Source organism: Triticum aestivum, chromosome 7B (assembly GCF_018294505.1).
Source record: "Triticum aestivum cultivar Chinese Spring chromosome 7B, IWGSC CS RefSeq v2.1, whole genome shotgun sequence".
NCBI lineage: Eukaryota > Viridiplantae > Streptophyta > Magnoliopsida > Poales > Poaceae > Triticum > Triticum aestivum.
This window is the reverse complement of record NC_057813.1, coordinates 34,200,614-34,217,875: the sequence shown is the minus strand read 5'-3', so window position 1 is coordinate 34,217,875 and position 17,262 is coordinate 34,200,614.

Below are 17,262 nucleotides of genomic sequence, written 5' to 3'. Positions count from 1 at the left end.
ATCATTTGGTGGTCATCTAGAAATTTTGATCGGTGGAAGACTCCATGATGTCTGCTCCAGCTTTGTCTTCAAAGTCATCTTCACTTGGGTCAGAGTCAGTGTCATCGATGATGATGTAGTTCTCCGGGCAAATTGAGTTGTTGTCCTCTCCTCCTGGCATGGGGTCTCCCATGAATACTCCGATCTTCTTTATCAAGTCGTCATTCTTCTCCAATAGTGTTGCAATTTCCTCCTCATATCCATCGCATGTAGACTTAAGTTCTTCTTCCAGCTCGATGATCCTTGTCTTCGCCTTCTTCAAATATATCATGTCTGCGCACATCTGATTCTCCTCGCGTCGCATGTGCTGGTTTAACTCCTAGATGAAAGCTGCAATGGATCTGTCCTTCTTGGTGCTGATCATCTCCCATTGCTCATCTCGGCGCCCACATATCTGATAAATAGTGTCCTTGAGATCCTTGTTGTAGACTTCTCCAATGCGTCCCATGGTAATGTGGGCTGCCATGCTCTTGCCTAGACTACAGGTGGGTGCTTCAAAAGAAAATTCTATGGGCTTAGTGGTTGGCGAGAACGTCCTTCCTGGAACTTGAACTTGAATCATCCAGCGCTCCTCTTCTGGTAAAGTGGCGTTGTAAGTCCTGGTGAAGCTTGGTATTCTGATGTTCAGGTACCTAGTGACTTCCTTCAAGTGGCGTCCAAAAGGTGTGTCTTCATCCGGTTGTGCAAACTTGTTCTTCAAATCCGCCATCCTAAAGAGTAGAAAATGGAGAGGAGTCAGAAATGAGTGGAGAAGAGTGACCTATTGCTTATCTTAGTGGTCGTGTCCTACACTCGGCGTGTGCTCTGATACCATCTTGTAGCGACCCGACCTCAAACGTTCAAGTCTCTGTGCTTCAGTGTCATCCTTGGATCGGTAATGCTGACACACACAATACTCGAAGGATTTATAATGGAGTAGCAATCACACACTTATTACATCGAATGTCTCAGAAGAGAACTTATTACAATAAATATGGCTTAAGGCCATCTAATACGATAACAGCGGAAGGCTTGGAAGATAAAGTGAGTCCATCAACTCCAACGGCATAGCTGAGCTGCACGACAACGACCTAACGAACCTTACTCCTCATTTGAAAAGTTTGCAACATAATACGTTGCAGCCCGGAAATGGGTCAGCACATGGAATATGCTGGCAATATAACACAGTAGAGCAAGAACAAAATAATGCTATCACTACATGCATATTTGGCTGGTGGAAAGCTCTATGGTTATAGCTTTGCGAAAAGCCAATTTCCCCCTATAACAAAGGAATAAGTTTTATTTTAACTATCATGGTAGTTGAAACATCATTGAGAAGGTTCCTCCAACTCAATCCCAATTAAAAGTAATTATCAACCCAACAATATTAATTTAGAGTGATGAGATACTTAGGATAATCCAAGTACTAGATACTCAAGATATCCATAACCGGGGACACAGCTAACCATGATTAGATTGTACACTCTGCAGAGGTTTGCGCACTTTTACCCACAAGGCTCGATCTCCTCCGTTGGATTTCTGGCACTACATGGTGTTTGAGAAACGGATGACCGAGACACAGTCTTTCAGAAACATTAACTCTTTACTCCGGGCAGAGCATACCAACCTACATCCCTCTACCTGCTGATCCACTCTTCAAGAGCTCATGCAACCTACTCAACTATGCTAGAGCCCATAATAGCTTGTGGCTGCACACGGAAGTTTCTAGCATGAAAATATCTTAGTTCCCTTTGAGCCTGGGTGGCGGACCTTAGGATTATCACACGGGTACTCCGGGATATCCTAGGACAACACTGGATTCTCCAGGTGCCCAACAAGCAATCCACCCAGATGTGTATTAAAGTTGCCACCTTAAGTTGAACCATTAATTAAATCATCTCACATCTGTCATGGATTCACTCACCCAAACCACGTCTATGAGCATAGCATAGCAATATAAGCAATACGTAAAAGTAACTCCCAAGGGTTTGAATATAACATGGCAATAGGTTCTACCACATCAACTACTTCCCAACCCACATGTTAATCACATCCTAATCTTGCAATGTTTGAGGATTGGAGCTAATGCATAAAAACTGGGTATGAAAAGAGTATGATCAATGTGTTACTTGCCTTGCTGACGATCCGCAAAACCTAGGGACTCGTAGTAGCACGCTTCGCACTCCGGAAATTCTATCGCAAACAAACAATAGCATACATAAGCAATCAAGCAAAGAAGCACGGATAAATCTCAAATAAGAAGAACTAACCAGAAAGTTCAACTTAAGAACTCCGGTTTGCAAAAAGAATCAAATCAAACGGAGCAACGAAACTCAAACTGCTAAAGAAACAAGATCCGTTTACTAATCTGGACTAAAGTCAAATTTTAAAGTACTAAAATCTTGTTCCATTTCATTAAACAGAAAGAGGGTTTTGAGACGAAGATCTAGGCGCTTGAATCGCCTGATTCCGATAAACGAGCGAAAAGATAAACTGAAACGAAAATCAGATCAGAAATCGCGATCGAAAATAATCGCGAAAAATCCGAGAAAAAGAAAAACTGACGAACAGGCTAATGAACGAACATTCGCTGTCTGCGGCTAATGAGTGAACACCGTTCGTTAAAACAAACATACGGACGAACGTCCGCTAAATAAACTAAACTGAAAAAACCGACCTATCCTAAAAAAACGAACCTAGGGTTTTCTAAAAAAAAACCAGATTGGTTTTAAAATAAAACCGAACGTCGGCAACATCGGCTTATACCTCCGACGAGTTCCGCCTAGGTGGGGTGGCTCTGGTGAGGTGGGCTGCGGCGGCGGGGTGCGTGGGCAGCGGCGGTGGCAAGGGCAGGCGGCAGCGCGGCACTAGGCGGCAGGGCGGCGACGGCGCTGGGGGCGGGGTTCGGCGGGCGGCGTGTTTCGGGTGGTGGTGAGGGGGTCTGAGGCGGCGTATATAAAGGAGGGGGGCTAGCTTGGGGGAGGGGGCAAGGCGGCGCGGGGAGAGTCCTGGGCAGACTCAGCGCCGCAGGCGGCGGCGGTCTCCGCGTCGGGGACGAGGCGGACGACGCGGCTGGGCTGGGCCGGCTGGCTGGGCTTCGGCCCAGTCGGTGAAGAGAAGATTTTTTTTTAATAATTTTGCCGAAACTTAAATAAATCCTAGAAATGTAAATAAAAATCTAAAAATGCCAAAACAAATTTTACCATCTAAATAAAATATTTAGAACAAGATGAACATTTTCTTGGCCCTAAAATGCAAATTTGAAAAACGTGCAATTTTTCTATTGCAAATAAAATAGCAATAAAATCCGAATAAAATCAAATATTTGATTTTAATATTTTTCCTCCAATACTTCAATTATTTTGGAGAATTCATATTATCTCTCTCATATATTTTAATCTGAAATATTTTTGGAGAGAAAAATAATTAAAACCAATAATCCTCGTTTCAATATTTGATAAAATTCAAATATGAAAACAATGAAATCCCCAACTCTCTTCGAGGGTCCTTGAGTTGCTTAGGATTTCGAGGATCGCGAAACGAAATGCAATAAAATATGATATGCATGAATGATCCATGTGTAACATTCCAAATTGAAAATTTGGGATGTTACAACTCGAGACATGGCTACTACCTAAGTCCGGAATGTTGTGCATGATCAGGTACCAAGAAGGCCCTCCCGAAGAAGAACGTCGGAAGGAACCGGAGAAGTCCCCAGGTCCTGGACATCCGGCCCCAAGCCCCGGACAACCGGCCCCTGGAGCGTCGTCCACAGCAGCCGCCAAGCACCTACAGGCCCCGGACATCCGGCCAAGTCCAGAAATCCAGCGCCCTCTATCCAGAGAGCACCGAGGCCAACCCCGCCAGCCCGGACATCTGCCCCCCTAGCCCGGATATCCGTCCCCTCGAGAAGGCCCGGACATCAGGCCCGACGCCCAGACGTCCGGCCCCGTCTGTCTGCACACAGTAAAGGGCCGAGGCCCCTATACCCCTTCGCCCTCCTAGACTATATATACTCCTCCTCCCTCTTTCTAGGGTTAGCATTGGTTTAGCTTATACTTGAGATAGAGCTTTGCTCATCCATACGGTTCTACTCCACCGAGAGAGACCGCGACCTCTAGGGAGAAAATCCACTTTGGATTCAAGACCCCTTCATGGGATGACTCCTCAAGGCCTCCTCACGGAGATGAACTAGTTACCTCTTGTATCGTCCTTTGTTGGATTCGGATCATGTATCTCTTTGTGTTTCGAGGATCTAGCATATGTGTGACCGAATCTTGTTGGTTTGAGTGATTCTCTCGTGTTTTCCCTTGTGTTTCCCCTCGTGTTCTTTGTGTTCCTCGTTGGGATCCGCTCCTTTCGTGAAAGATCAGGCAACTAGGGTTCTACCCTACATCATTACTTCTCCATTAGAGTTCACGACCTCTTCGGAGAAGATTCCACAAGCGGATTCAAGACCCCTCATGGGAAGACCCCCTCAAGGCTTCCTCACGGAGATGAACTAGTTACTTCTTGTATCGTCCTTTGTTTTATATGGATCGTCTATCTTCTTGTGTTTCGAGGATCTAGCACATGTGTAATCGAATCTCGTTGGTTTGGGTGATTCCTCTCATGTTTCCCCTTGTGTTATTCGTAGGATCTCCTCCATTTCGTGAAAGATCGGGCATCTAGGGTTCTACCCTACATCAGAGGAGGCTCCTCGTTGCGTCATAACCCAAGAATTCATGCTTCACATGGTCTATCGCCCGCCCCGCTACCACCCTCACTTTTTCACCAGTAGATGCATTATTCTTAAATGATAAATTACATAACAGCTCTTCCTCATTATGTTTATGCACACGAAAAATTATAGGGCATCCCGAATGGTGCAAGATGGCTCATCGGCGCGATCAACTTACCCTGACAGTTGAATTTACAGGCCATCCCCCGATATGGTATCCACAAAATGACCACAATTTGGCGATACAAATTCCATTTAGCTCCATCACCCGCAAATAAACGTGCTACATGTCCATCACCCTCGTTGTCGGCGTCGACAACATTTCGGGGACCGGGTCCAGGTTAAAAAACTGAGTTTCGGATGATTTTATCTTTCACCAGTACTCTACCACCCTTCTGTGAGCTCACCCACGGACAGATATATGGACAATAACATATAGAGCAATGCATCATCCTTCCATTTTCAATTCGGAAAGACTACAGGTTCAATCAGGACAGAAGGAGGAGGCTCTTCGTTGCATCGAAACCCAAGAATTCATGCTTTATATGGTCTATCGCCCGCCCCACTACCACCCTCACTTTTTCTCCAACAGATGCGTTATTATTACACGATAAAGTACATAACAGCTCTTCCTCATTATGTTTATGCACATTAAAAATTATAGGGCATCCCGAATGGTGCAAACTTACCCTAAATGTTGAATGCACGTGCCATCCCCCGATGTTGTATCCACAAAAGGACCACAATTTGGCGATACGAACTCCATTTGAGGTCCATCACCCACCAAAATGATCACAACTAAATGTGTTACGCGTCCATGACCCTCTTCGTCCGTGCCAACAACATTTTGGGGGCCGGATCCAGGTTAAAAACCGAGTATCGGATGATTTTATCTTTCACGTTTACTCTACCACCCTTCTATGATCTCACCCACGGACATATATATGGACAATAACATATAGATCAATACACTGTCCTTCCATTTTTAAACCGGAGAGACTACATGTTCAGTCAGGAGAGAAGGAGGAGGCTCCTTGTTGCATCGAAACCCAAGAATTCATGCTTTACATGGTCTATCGCCCGCCCCGCTACCACCTTCACTTTTTCACCAGCAGATGCATTATTCTTAAATGATAAAGTACATAACAGCTCTTCCTCATTATGTTTATGCACACAAAAAATTATAGGGCATCCCGAATGGTGACAGATGGCTCGTCGGCGCGATCAACTTACCCTGAAAGTTAATTTCACGGGCTGTCCCCCGATGATTTATCCACGAAAGGACCACAATTTTTCTATATGAACTCCATTTGAGCTCCATCACTGGCCTAAATGATCACAACTAAACGTAGTACGCGTCCACCACCCTCTTCATCGTCATCGACAACATTTCGGGGGCTGAAAAGTCAAGTTTCGGATGATTTTATCTTTGACGTGTACTCCACCACCCTTTTGTGAGTTCACCCACGGACAGATATATGACAATAACATATAGAGCAATGCACCATCCTTCCATTTTCAAACCAGAAAGACAACAGGTTCAGTCAGGACAGAAGGAGGAGGCTCCTTGTTGCATCGAAACCCAAGAATTCATGCTTTACATGGTCTATCGCCCGCCCCGCTGCCACCCTCACTTTTTCACCAGTAGATACATTATTCTTAAATGATAAAGTACATAACAGCTCTTCCTCATTATGTTTATGCACACAAAAAATTATATGGCATCCCGAATGGTGCAAGATGGCTCATCGGTGCAGTGAACTTACCCTGAAAGTAGATTTCACAGGCCGTCCCCCGATGTTGTATCCACAAAAGGACAAGAATTTGGCCATATGAACTCCATTTGAGCTCCATCACCGGCCAAAACAATCACGACTAATCATGGTATGTGTCCATCACCCTCTTCATCGGCGTCAACAACTTTTCGGGGGCCGGATCCAGGTTGAAAAACCAAGTTTCGGATTATTTTATCTTTGGCGTGTACTATACCACCCTTTTGTGAGCTCACCCACGGGTAGATACATGGACAATAAAATCTAGAGCAATGCACCATCCTTCCATTTTCAAACTAGAAAGACTACATGTTCAGTCAGGAGAGAAGTAGGAGGCTCCTTGTTGCATCGAAACCCAAGAATTCATGCTTTACATGGTCTATCGCCCGCCCCGCTACCACCCTCACTTTTTCACCATCAGATGCATTATTCTTAAATGATAAAGTACATAACAGCTCTTCCTCATTATGTTTATGCACACAAAAAATTATAGGGCATCCCGAATGGTGAAAGATGGCTCGTCGGCGCGATCAACTTACCCTGAAAGTAGAATCCATGGGCCGTCCCCCGATGTTGTATGCAGAAAAGGACCACAATTTGGCCATACGAACTCCATTTGAGCTCCATTACCGGCCAAAACAAGCATAACTAAACGTGGTACGCGTCCATCATGCTCTTCGTCGGCGTCGACAACTTTTCAGGGGCCGGATCCAGGTTGAAAAACCGAGTTTCAGATGATTTTATCTTTCACATGTACTCTACCACCATTCTGTGAGCTCACCCATGGACAGATATATGGACAATAACATATAGAGCAATGCACCATCCTTCCATTTTCAAACCGAAAGGACTACATGTTCGGTCAGGAGAGAAGGAGGAGGCTCTTCATTGCATCGAAACCCAAGTGATGTAGGGTGGTACCCTAGATGGCCGATCTTTCAGGAAAGGAGCGGATCCCAACGAGGAACATGAAGAACACGAGGGGGAAAATGAGAGGAAACACGAGAGAATCACTCAAACCAACAAGATACAGTCACACATGTGCTAGATCCTCGAAACACAAAGAGATACACGATCCACGATCAACAAGGGATGATATATAGGGTAACTGGTTCTTCCCCGTGAGGAGGTCTTGATGGGGCCACCTGAGAGGGGGTCTTGAATACAACATGGATTTTCTCCGAAGAGGGGCCGCAGTCTCTCTCGAGGAGTAGATTAGTATGGATGACCAAGGCTCTATCTCACAAATGAGCTATCACAACGCTGACCCTAGAAAGAGGGAGGAGGAGTATATATAGTGTAGGTGGGCGAAGGGGTACATGGGCCTCGGGCCCTTACATTGTGCGCAGACAGGGGAGGCCGGATGTCCGGGCCCTTGCGAGGTGCCGGATGTCCGGGCTGTCGGGGCCGGCCTTGACACTCTCTGGATAGACGGGGTTCGGATGTCCGCGCGATGGGCCGGATGTCCGGAGGCTCGGGGCGGGCCGGATGTCCGGGTTGGGGGTCCGGATGTCCGGGTTGGCGGGGTCGGCCTCGGTGCTCTCTAGATAGAGGGTGCCGGATTTCCGGACTTCGAGCCGGATTTTCGGGCTGGGCAGGATGTCTGAGCTGGGGCGGATGTCCGGAGCCTGTAGGAGCTTGGCGGCTGGGCGGCTGCTGTGGGTGATGCTCCAGGGGCCGGATGTCTGGGGTCATGGCCGGGTGTCCAAAGCCTGGAAGCTGTTCTTGACTCCTTCCGTTGGTTCTCTTCATCCGTGAACTTGGAGGCCTGTTCATCTTCACGTGCATCTTCGGGAGGGTCCTCTTGATAACTAATCATGCACAACATCTCGGACATAGGTAGTAGCCATGTCTCGAGTGGATCATATGTGAAATCACTAAGGAAGGAAGTCACCTCGGTCTCGAGAGCTCTAGCTCGTGCTCGTGTCATGGGTCCGCTTGGCACTTGGTGAGATGATGGTAGGTCCATGGGTATGACCATAGGATGCCCCGCATCATCTCCCCTCCATTGGGAAAGATCCGACCTCGGATCGAAATCCTCATCACCATGGTACGGGGAGAGATCTTTGATGTTGAAGATGTCGCTCCCGGAGTACTTGTTGCGTGGAATGTCAATCTTGTAAGCGTTGTTGTTGTAGCGTGCGAGCACCTTGAAGGGTCCATCAGCTCGAGGTAGAATTTTGGACTTGCGTTCATTGGGGAAATGGTCCTTCCAAAGGTGTAGCCACACAAGATCTCCAGTGTTGAATATCATGGGTTGCTTGTTGACGTTGAGCTTGGTCGCGAGTCGTTGTACTTGACGCTCGATGGTGTGCCTTGTATCTTCATGCATCTTCTTGAGTAAGTTCACTCAGGCACTCGCGTCCATGTTAGTGCGCTCTTGTATTGGAAGAGGAAGAATGTCCAATGGGGACAACGGGTTGAAACCGTAGACGACCTCGAAGGGGGACTTGCCGGTAGTCGAATGTCTTGCACGGTTGTAGGCGTACTCGGTGATAGGTAGGCATTCCTCCCACTCCTTGATGTTCTTCTTTATCAACACGCGTAGTAGAGTGGAGAGCGTACGGTTCGTTACCTCTGTTTGGCCGTTGGTTTGGGGATGGTATGCCGAAGAGAACAAGAGCTTGATTCCGAGCTTGGTGCATAAGTCTTCCAAAAGTAACTCAAGAACTTGACATCGCGGTCCGAGACAATCGTCTATGGCACTCCGTGTAGGAGCAAGGTTTCCCTACAAAAAAGATTTGCAACATGTGAAGCATCGTCTATCTTGTTGCATGGTATGAAATGTGCCATCTTACAGAATCGGTCCACAACAACAAAGACTGAATCCTTTCCATTTCTAGTTCTAGGCAAACCAAGCACAAAATCCATGATAATATCTTCCCATGGTTGATATGGAACTGGGAGAGTCATGTAAAGGCCATGATATTGAGCTTTGGACTTAGCTTTGCGACATGTCGAACATCGGTTGGTGAAGCATGAGATGTCGCAGAACATCTTGGGCCAATAATAGTTCTTGGAGAGCATAGCAAGTGTCTTGTCACGTCCAAAGTGTCCCATTAGTCCACCTCCATGAGATTCTTACAAAAGCAACAAACAAAGAGAAGACTCGGGGATGCAAAGTGTTTTAGCTCTCATAAGATAATCATCTTTGATGTAATAGCATTTCCAAGATGTATGCGTCAAACAATTGGCATAAGGAATTGCAAAAGTAGGATCATGCTCATACAAGTCTTTTATGTGCTCAAAGCCAATGACATTTAATTCAAGTTTAGTAACAAGCATGCATATACGGGAAAGTGCATCTACCACAACATTTTCCTTGCCTTTGATATACTTGATGACATAAGGAAATGACTCAATAAATTCACTCCATTTAGCATGACGCTTGTTCAACTTAGTTTTGACCCTTAAGATACTTAAGCATTTCATGATCGGTATGGATGATAAATTCATGAGGGCGAAGATAATGTTCCCATTCACGCAAAACTCACACTAAAGCATATAGCTCTTTGTCATAGATGGGATAATTGAGTTGCGTTCCGGAGAGTTTCTCGCTAAAGTATGTTATGGGGCGCTTCTCTTGCGTTAACACACCTCCTATGCCATTACCGCTAGCATCACAATGAATTTCAAAGGGTTTGACAAAGTTGGGTAATGCAAGCATGGGAGCATGAGTAAGCAAATTCTTAAGCTCATTGAATGCGCTATCTTGAGATGGTCCCCAAACAAAGGGTGCATTCTTCTTACTCAAAGCATGTAAAGGAGATGCAATAGTGCTAAAGTCTTTCACAAATCTACGGTAGAAACCGGCTAAACCAAGGAAACTACACACTTGTTGCAAGTTGGTTGGTTGGGGCCAATTTTTAATAGCATTGATCTTAGATTCATCAACATGAACACCCTTAGAAGATACTACAAAACCCAAGAAAACAAGCTTACCAATGCCAAAAAGACATTTGTCCATGTTAGCATAGAGACGCTCTTTTCGAAAAGTTTGCAATACGGTTCAAAGGTGGGTGACATGATCTTTGAGATATTTGCTAAAAACAAGGATATCGTCGAGGTAGACTACAACAAACTCTCACCAATGTAAGGGCGAAATACATAATGCATAAGACGCATGAAAGTACCAGGTGCTTCTAATAAACCCATAGGCATAACTAACCACTCATACAAACCAAATTTTTTTTGAAAGCAATTTTCCATTCATCACCCTCTTGTATGCGTATTTGATAGTAACCACTTTTGAGGTCAATTTTGGAGAAAATAGTCGTACCTCTAAGTTCATCTAGCATATCATCAAGGTGTGGAATGGGGTGCCTATAGCGAATGGTGATAGCATTGATAGGTCTACAATGGGAACACATGCGAAATCTACCGTCTCTTTTTGGCACAAGAATGACCGATACGGCACAAGGACTCAAAATTTCACGCACATGTCCATGGTCAATGAGATGTTTTTCTTGCCTTTGTATTTCTTTGGTTTCTTCGGGGTTGACACGATATGGAGCCTTGTTCGGAAGTGGTGCTCCGGGGATGAGGTCGATGCGGTGCTCGATGCCTCATAGTGGAGGTAGACCCGGAGGTAGCTCATCGGGGAAAACATCTTGGAATTCATGCAATAGAGAAGATAACACCAAAGGTATATTGTGAGAGGTGTTAGTTTTTGGTGCCTCGTCCTTGCACAAAAGGACATAGTGCATGACACTTGATGGGTTCTCACACACTTCTCTCATCTCACATTTGGTGGCAAATAGGACTAAGTTCTTCTTGTCGCTCATGGAGGCACTCAATTTGGGCTTGTGGCACTCACTCTTTTTTGGTGGTTCGCTCTCTCACTATTCTCTCCACGATGGGTGGCTTGCTTGTCGGTGATCATTTGGCTTGGAGACATAGGTCGTAGCACATACTCCTTCCCTTTCAACTTGAAGCTATGATGGTTTGTACGCCCATTGTGGATGATGCCTCGGTCAAATTGCCATGGTCGTCCAAGAAGGAGGTGGCAAACGGACATTGGAAATACATCACACTCCAAAGTGTCTTCGTAAGCTCCGATCATGAAGGAAACTTGTACCCTATGCTCGACTTGGATAGTGTCGGATTCGCTTAGCCATTGAACCTTGTAGTGTTGCAGGTGCTTCATTTTGACCAATTGGAGGTTGGAACATAATTCTTCACTTGCTAAGTTATGGCAACTCCCTCCATCGATGATAACCTTGACGGACCTTCCATTGATGTTGGCCTTGGTGTGGAAGATATGGCATCTTTGGTCTTCGTCTTGTTGATGTTGAAGAGTCAAGACCTTGGAGACAACAAGAGTGGGGCTCGAATCTTCGTCACAAAAGAGTTGATCATCTTCATCTTCGTTCACGCGCCGGTGCATGGGCACTTGCTCAAGGGCTTCCATCTCCTCTTCACTCTTGAGACATAGGTTCCGTCGTCGTTGAGGATCATGGTGCGCTTGTTGGTACATTCATAGGACTTGTGACCTCGGCCGCCGCATGTGAAGCATTTGAAGGAACTTGTCTTGACGGTCTCATCGGTTGGGGTAGATGATGATGAAGCTCTCGACTTGAAGTTGCTTGTGGTAGGAGGATGACTCGAGGTTGTCGAAGTTTTTTTGTAACTTGACTTGTCGCCGTTGCTTGTAGATAGCTTGGTTTAAGTAGAATGTGTTGGAGTCGTTGAAGCTTGGGTGTTCGAGAAGACATAGGACTTGGATGGGAGCTTAGCATACTTGAAGTCATCTTGCACTTGACGTTCCGCCTTGGTAGCTTGATGCACTAGCTCGATGAGGTTCGAGTATGGTTGGAAGTCGGCGATCTTCTTGATATGATGATTTAGCCCATTGAAGAAATGTGCCATAGTTTGCTCGTCATTTTCCATGACATTGGCTCGTATCATGGCAATCTTCATTTCCTTGTAGTATTCTTCAATGCTCTTGGTTCCTTGCTAGAGGAGTTGGAGTTTCTTGAAGAGGTCGCAGTTGTAGGTTGGCACGAAGCGTGCTCTCATGACATCCTTCATTTGCGCCCAAGTTGTGATGAGTTGTTCACCTCTTGCCGCTCGGCGCTCAATGACTTGTTCCCACCAAATGAGGATGTAGTCTTGTAACTCAAGGGATGCCATCGCGATCTTCTTATCTTCCTCATAGTTGTGCAAGCGGAAGATTTTGTCAACCTTCAATGCCCATGAAAGGTACTCTTCGGGATCATTGCTTCCATTAAACTTGGGCATGGTGAACTTTAGCTTGCCGTATCGTTGCTCTTCATTGTGTTAGGGTCGGGGATGGTGACGTCCTTGACGAGGAGGATTGGCTCCCTCAACTTGCTCTTGTCTTGGGGGATATCCGTTGTCTTCTTGCTCTTGGTGAAGTTGAGGTTCTTGTCTAGCTTATATAGGAGCTTGTCGAGCTTGACGATGTATGCGAGCTTGATATATTCTTTCATGAACTTCATCACGAAGCGCTTCTTGGTTCTCACGAGCTTGTCGGTTGCGCGTGCCTACGGCTAGGCTTGAATCTCGGAGGGCACATTGCGCCTCAAGTGCTTGAGCTTCGCGTAGTTGTTGTTCTTGACGTTGTGTTTCGACATCTTGTGCATCTTGGTGTTGGCTCGCTCGCTCTTCCTCTTGTTGTTGGCGTAGGCGTTGCCGTTCTTGTGCTTGCGCAAAAGTAGCTTGGTTTTGACGGTGTCGATGTTCTTGTGCGCGAGCTTGCTCTTGAGAGACGGTGTCATGTAGCGGGTTGCGGTTGGCGTGACGGTCTTGGCGCGTGGCACAACAAAAAGTGTTTGATGTCAGAGTACTTGAGCCGGACTTTGCTTATCTTTCCTCTTTTGCTTAAAAGGTTGTTTGGCTCTTTGTCTTTTGAGCTCTTTTCTCATGCAAAACTTCACGAACCAGGATAGCAATTGTGTATATGTGATGACAACCTTGTGACACTAGAGATGATACCAAGATATGCACGACTATGATATGGTATGTATGACATGGGAAGTATGAACACTAATGTGCACAAGTCACATTGCCGGCAATACTCAAAGGCTAGTCTCGATGGGTAAGGTACGCGAATATGGGCTATGTGGTTATCACTATAATGGCAAGGAGTAGACAAAGATGTCGTCGAGATTATCGTCCGTGGTATGTCAGGTGTAGGCAAGGGCGAATGACGATGAGGTTGTTGCCGAGTCTGTGGCGAAGATGAGCGGCGGTGATGTTGATGTCGAACCGTACCTAAATAGCCAAAACACAATAGGACACGGGAACCGCAACTCAAATTCTCAAAGCAAAATGTGTCAAAATTCTCGGAGTTGGTAGCGGGTAAGCGATGGTGGTACTATGAGGAAGTGGTGGTGTTATGTTGTGTTGTATGTGGGCACTGGAACAAAATTTGGCGAGAGTTAGGCGGGAAACGGGGCGGTGGATGGAAGTGTTGCTGTCAGGACCGGATGTCCGGGCTTGAGGGCTGGATGTCCGGGCTGGAGGGCCGGATGTCCGGGGTGGTTGGATGTCCGGGCATCGGGCCGGATGTCCGGGCTCGGGATCCGTGGATGAACTCGAGGAACTCCGCGTGGAGAGGTCAAATCCGGGGCAAAATTAGGAAGATTTTGTGGATGGAATTTGGGGAAAAGATGGGGGAAAGCTAGATCTACCTACTACACATGAAATCCGCGGATCAAATCCAACAAAACTTCATCACACCAAGAAATCACAAAAGAAAATTGGGGGGCTATTTTTGTGGGGAATTTTCGAATTTGGGACAAAATCAAGAAAAGAAGGCTAGAAAACAAAGGGGGGAGGCTCCGAAATAGTGATCAGTGTGGCTCTTGATACCAAGATGATGTAGGGTGGAACCCTAGATGGCCGATCTTTCACGAAAGGAGCGGATCCTAACGAGGAACACGAAGAATGCGAGGGGGAAATGAGGGGAAACACAAGGGGAAACACGAGAGTATCACTCAAACCAACAAGATGCGGTCACACATGTGCTAGATCCTCGAAACACAAAGAGATACACGATCCACGATCGACAAGGGACGATACACAGGGTAACCAGTTCTTCTCCGTGAGGATGTCTTGATGGGGCCACCCGAGAGGGGGTCTTGAATCCAACGTGGATCTTCTCCGAAGAGGGGCCGCGGTCTCTCTCGAGGAGTAGATCCGTATGGATGAGCGAGGCTCTATCTCACAAATGAGCTATCACAACGCTTACCCTAGAAAGAGGGAGGAGGACGAGTATATATTGTCTAGGTGGGCGAAGGGGTACATGGGCCTCGGGCCCTTACACTATGCACAGACCGGGGAGGCCAGATGTCTAGGCGTCGGGCCGGATGTCCGGGCCCTCGCAAGTTGCGGGATGTCCGGGCTGGCGCCGAATGTCCGCGCTGTCGGGGCCAGCCTTGACGCTTTCTGGATAGACGGGGTCCGGATGTCCGGGCGATGGGCCAGATTTCCGGAGGCTCGGGGCGGGCCGGATGTCCGGGCTGGGGGTCCGAATATCCGAGCTAGCGGGGTCGGCCTTGGTGCTCTCTGGATAGAGGGTGCCGGATTTCTGGGCTGGGGCCGGATGTCCGGGGCCTATAGGTGCTTCGCGGCTGGCCGGCTTGTGATGCCTGGATAATTAGGCTACAGTAATCCCCCGTTAATGATGCCATGTCACCTCTATCGCTGTAGTTAATCTCGGGTTAGTTCAAAAACCGATTCAAAATTCAAATTCAAAATCAAGTCAAACAATTAAAGTTTTCAAAAGTCAAAACTAAAATGTTCTCAATGTGACAAATAAATCATGGATAATACTGGTGGAGAAACCACACTTTTATAAAATGTTTAAATACTCTAAAATGAATAAAACAGTAGCAAATACAATTATTTAAATGCCTTTAAATAATAAACAATTTCAAAACCGAATTGTCATAAGTATTAAACTATTGTGGCAGTGGCATAATTTGTAGCATCTATTTAGGTGCCACTTTGGTATTTTACTAGAACTAAAATAAAAGGAAATTAAAAGGAAACAAAAATAAAAAAATAAAAAAAGTAAAAGAAACCGAAGAGAGGGAAAAGAACCCCCGCTTGCCCCACTGGGCCTCGACCCAGCCGGCCCAGTCGACCACCCCACCTGGCCTAGGCCGACCCCACTCCCCCGTAACCCCCTGGGCGACCAAACCCTAATCCCCCAACGCACCCACTCGCCCCACTCCCCCACCACGTCGCACCCTCCCCTGATCCCGATCTAGATCGAGGCATCACCCGTCGCCATCGTCTGAGGACCACGCCGGAGGCCACCTCGCGGGAGCCACCCCGCCGGATCGCCGCTCGCCTCCCCGTCGCCTAGTCGTAACCGTCCTCCTCCTCAACCCCACTGCCTCGACCCCACGGCCCCATGGTGAGGCCCCGACATCTCCTCCTCCTCCCCTCCTCGCAACGGCACCCCGCGCCTGATGCCGCCTCTGTCGGCGCGCTCACCGCGCCTGCAGCCGCGCCCGCTCGCGCACGCTCGCTCCTCGACACGCCCGTGGCGCATCCCGCGGCCCCTACTCGCCGCTGCTGCTGCGTGCCCCGCTAACCGCGCTCGCCCCTGCTAGCCTCTCCCCGCTCGCGACCCACGCCACTGCCCCCGCCCTTCGACAGCGTCCCGTCTTCCCTGCACGCGCGCCCACTGTCCCTATTCGCGCGCAGCTGCACCCCCTTCACCATCCCTGCTGCCTTGTGCCGCTACTGCCCCGCGACGCCGCCTTGCTCCACGCATACCCTCGGGCCACCTCGTGCTCGTCTCGACCCGCGTGCGTCGCCGCTGCCCCGCTTCTTGTCGCTGCACCGGCCGCCGCTCTTGCCACTCGCGCGCACCCGACCGCGGCGGCCCCGCTCGGCCGCTCCCTCGCTCAGCTGCCTCTCCCTCCCCGCTAGCCCCTACCGGTGGCCTCGCCGTGGCCGGGCCCCGCGCCCGCTGGCCGCGTCGAGGCCGGCGCCCACACCCCCTCTCCGGCCCCGTTCTAGCCTCGCCTCGTTACTGGGCAGGGCTGCGGCTTCGCCCGCACCCGCCTGCCCGTATGCCCTTTAAGGCCCCTGTGCCTATGACCAGTGGGCCCACGCCCCAGAACGAAAAAAAGAATTAAATAAATAAAATTAATTAAGATATTAATTAATTAACTTAACTTAATTTATCCTGATTAGATTAATCTAATCACTTAGTTTAGTTAATTAATCTATTAGGTTAGTTCATAGTCAATGACAGCTGGGACCCACACGTCAGTTTGACCCAGTCAACGCCCTGTTGACTGCTGATGTCATGCTGACCTCATGATGACGACAGCATACACTATTCTGGATAATGTTGATTTAAAATAATTAAATAAATTCTAAAAATAATTAAAACTTTAGAAAATCATATAAAATAATCCGTAACTCGGATAAAAAACTTTATACATGAAAGTTGCTCAGAATGATGAGACGATTCCGGATACGCATCCCGTTCGTCCGCCACACATCCCTAGCATAGCAAACATGCAACATTCCCCCTCCGGTTCATCTGTCCAAAAACGCGAAACACCGGGAATACTTTCCCGGATGTTTCCCCCCTTCGTCGGTATCACCTCCTACCGCGTTAGGGCACACCTAGCACCGCTCATTGTCATGTCATGCATCGTCATGCTTATGTATGCATTATATTTATTGTTTCTTCCCCCTCTTCTCTCGTTAGACATCGAGACCGACGCTACTGTTACCCAGTACGACTACGGTGTTGACGAC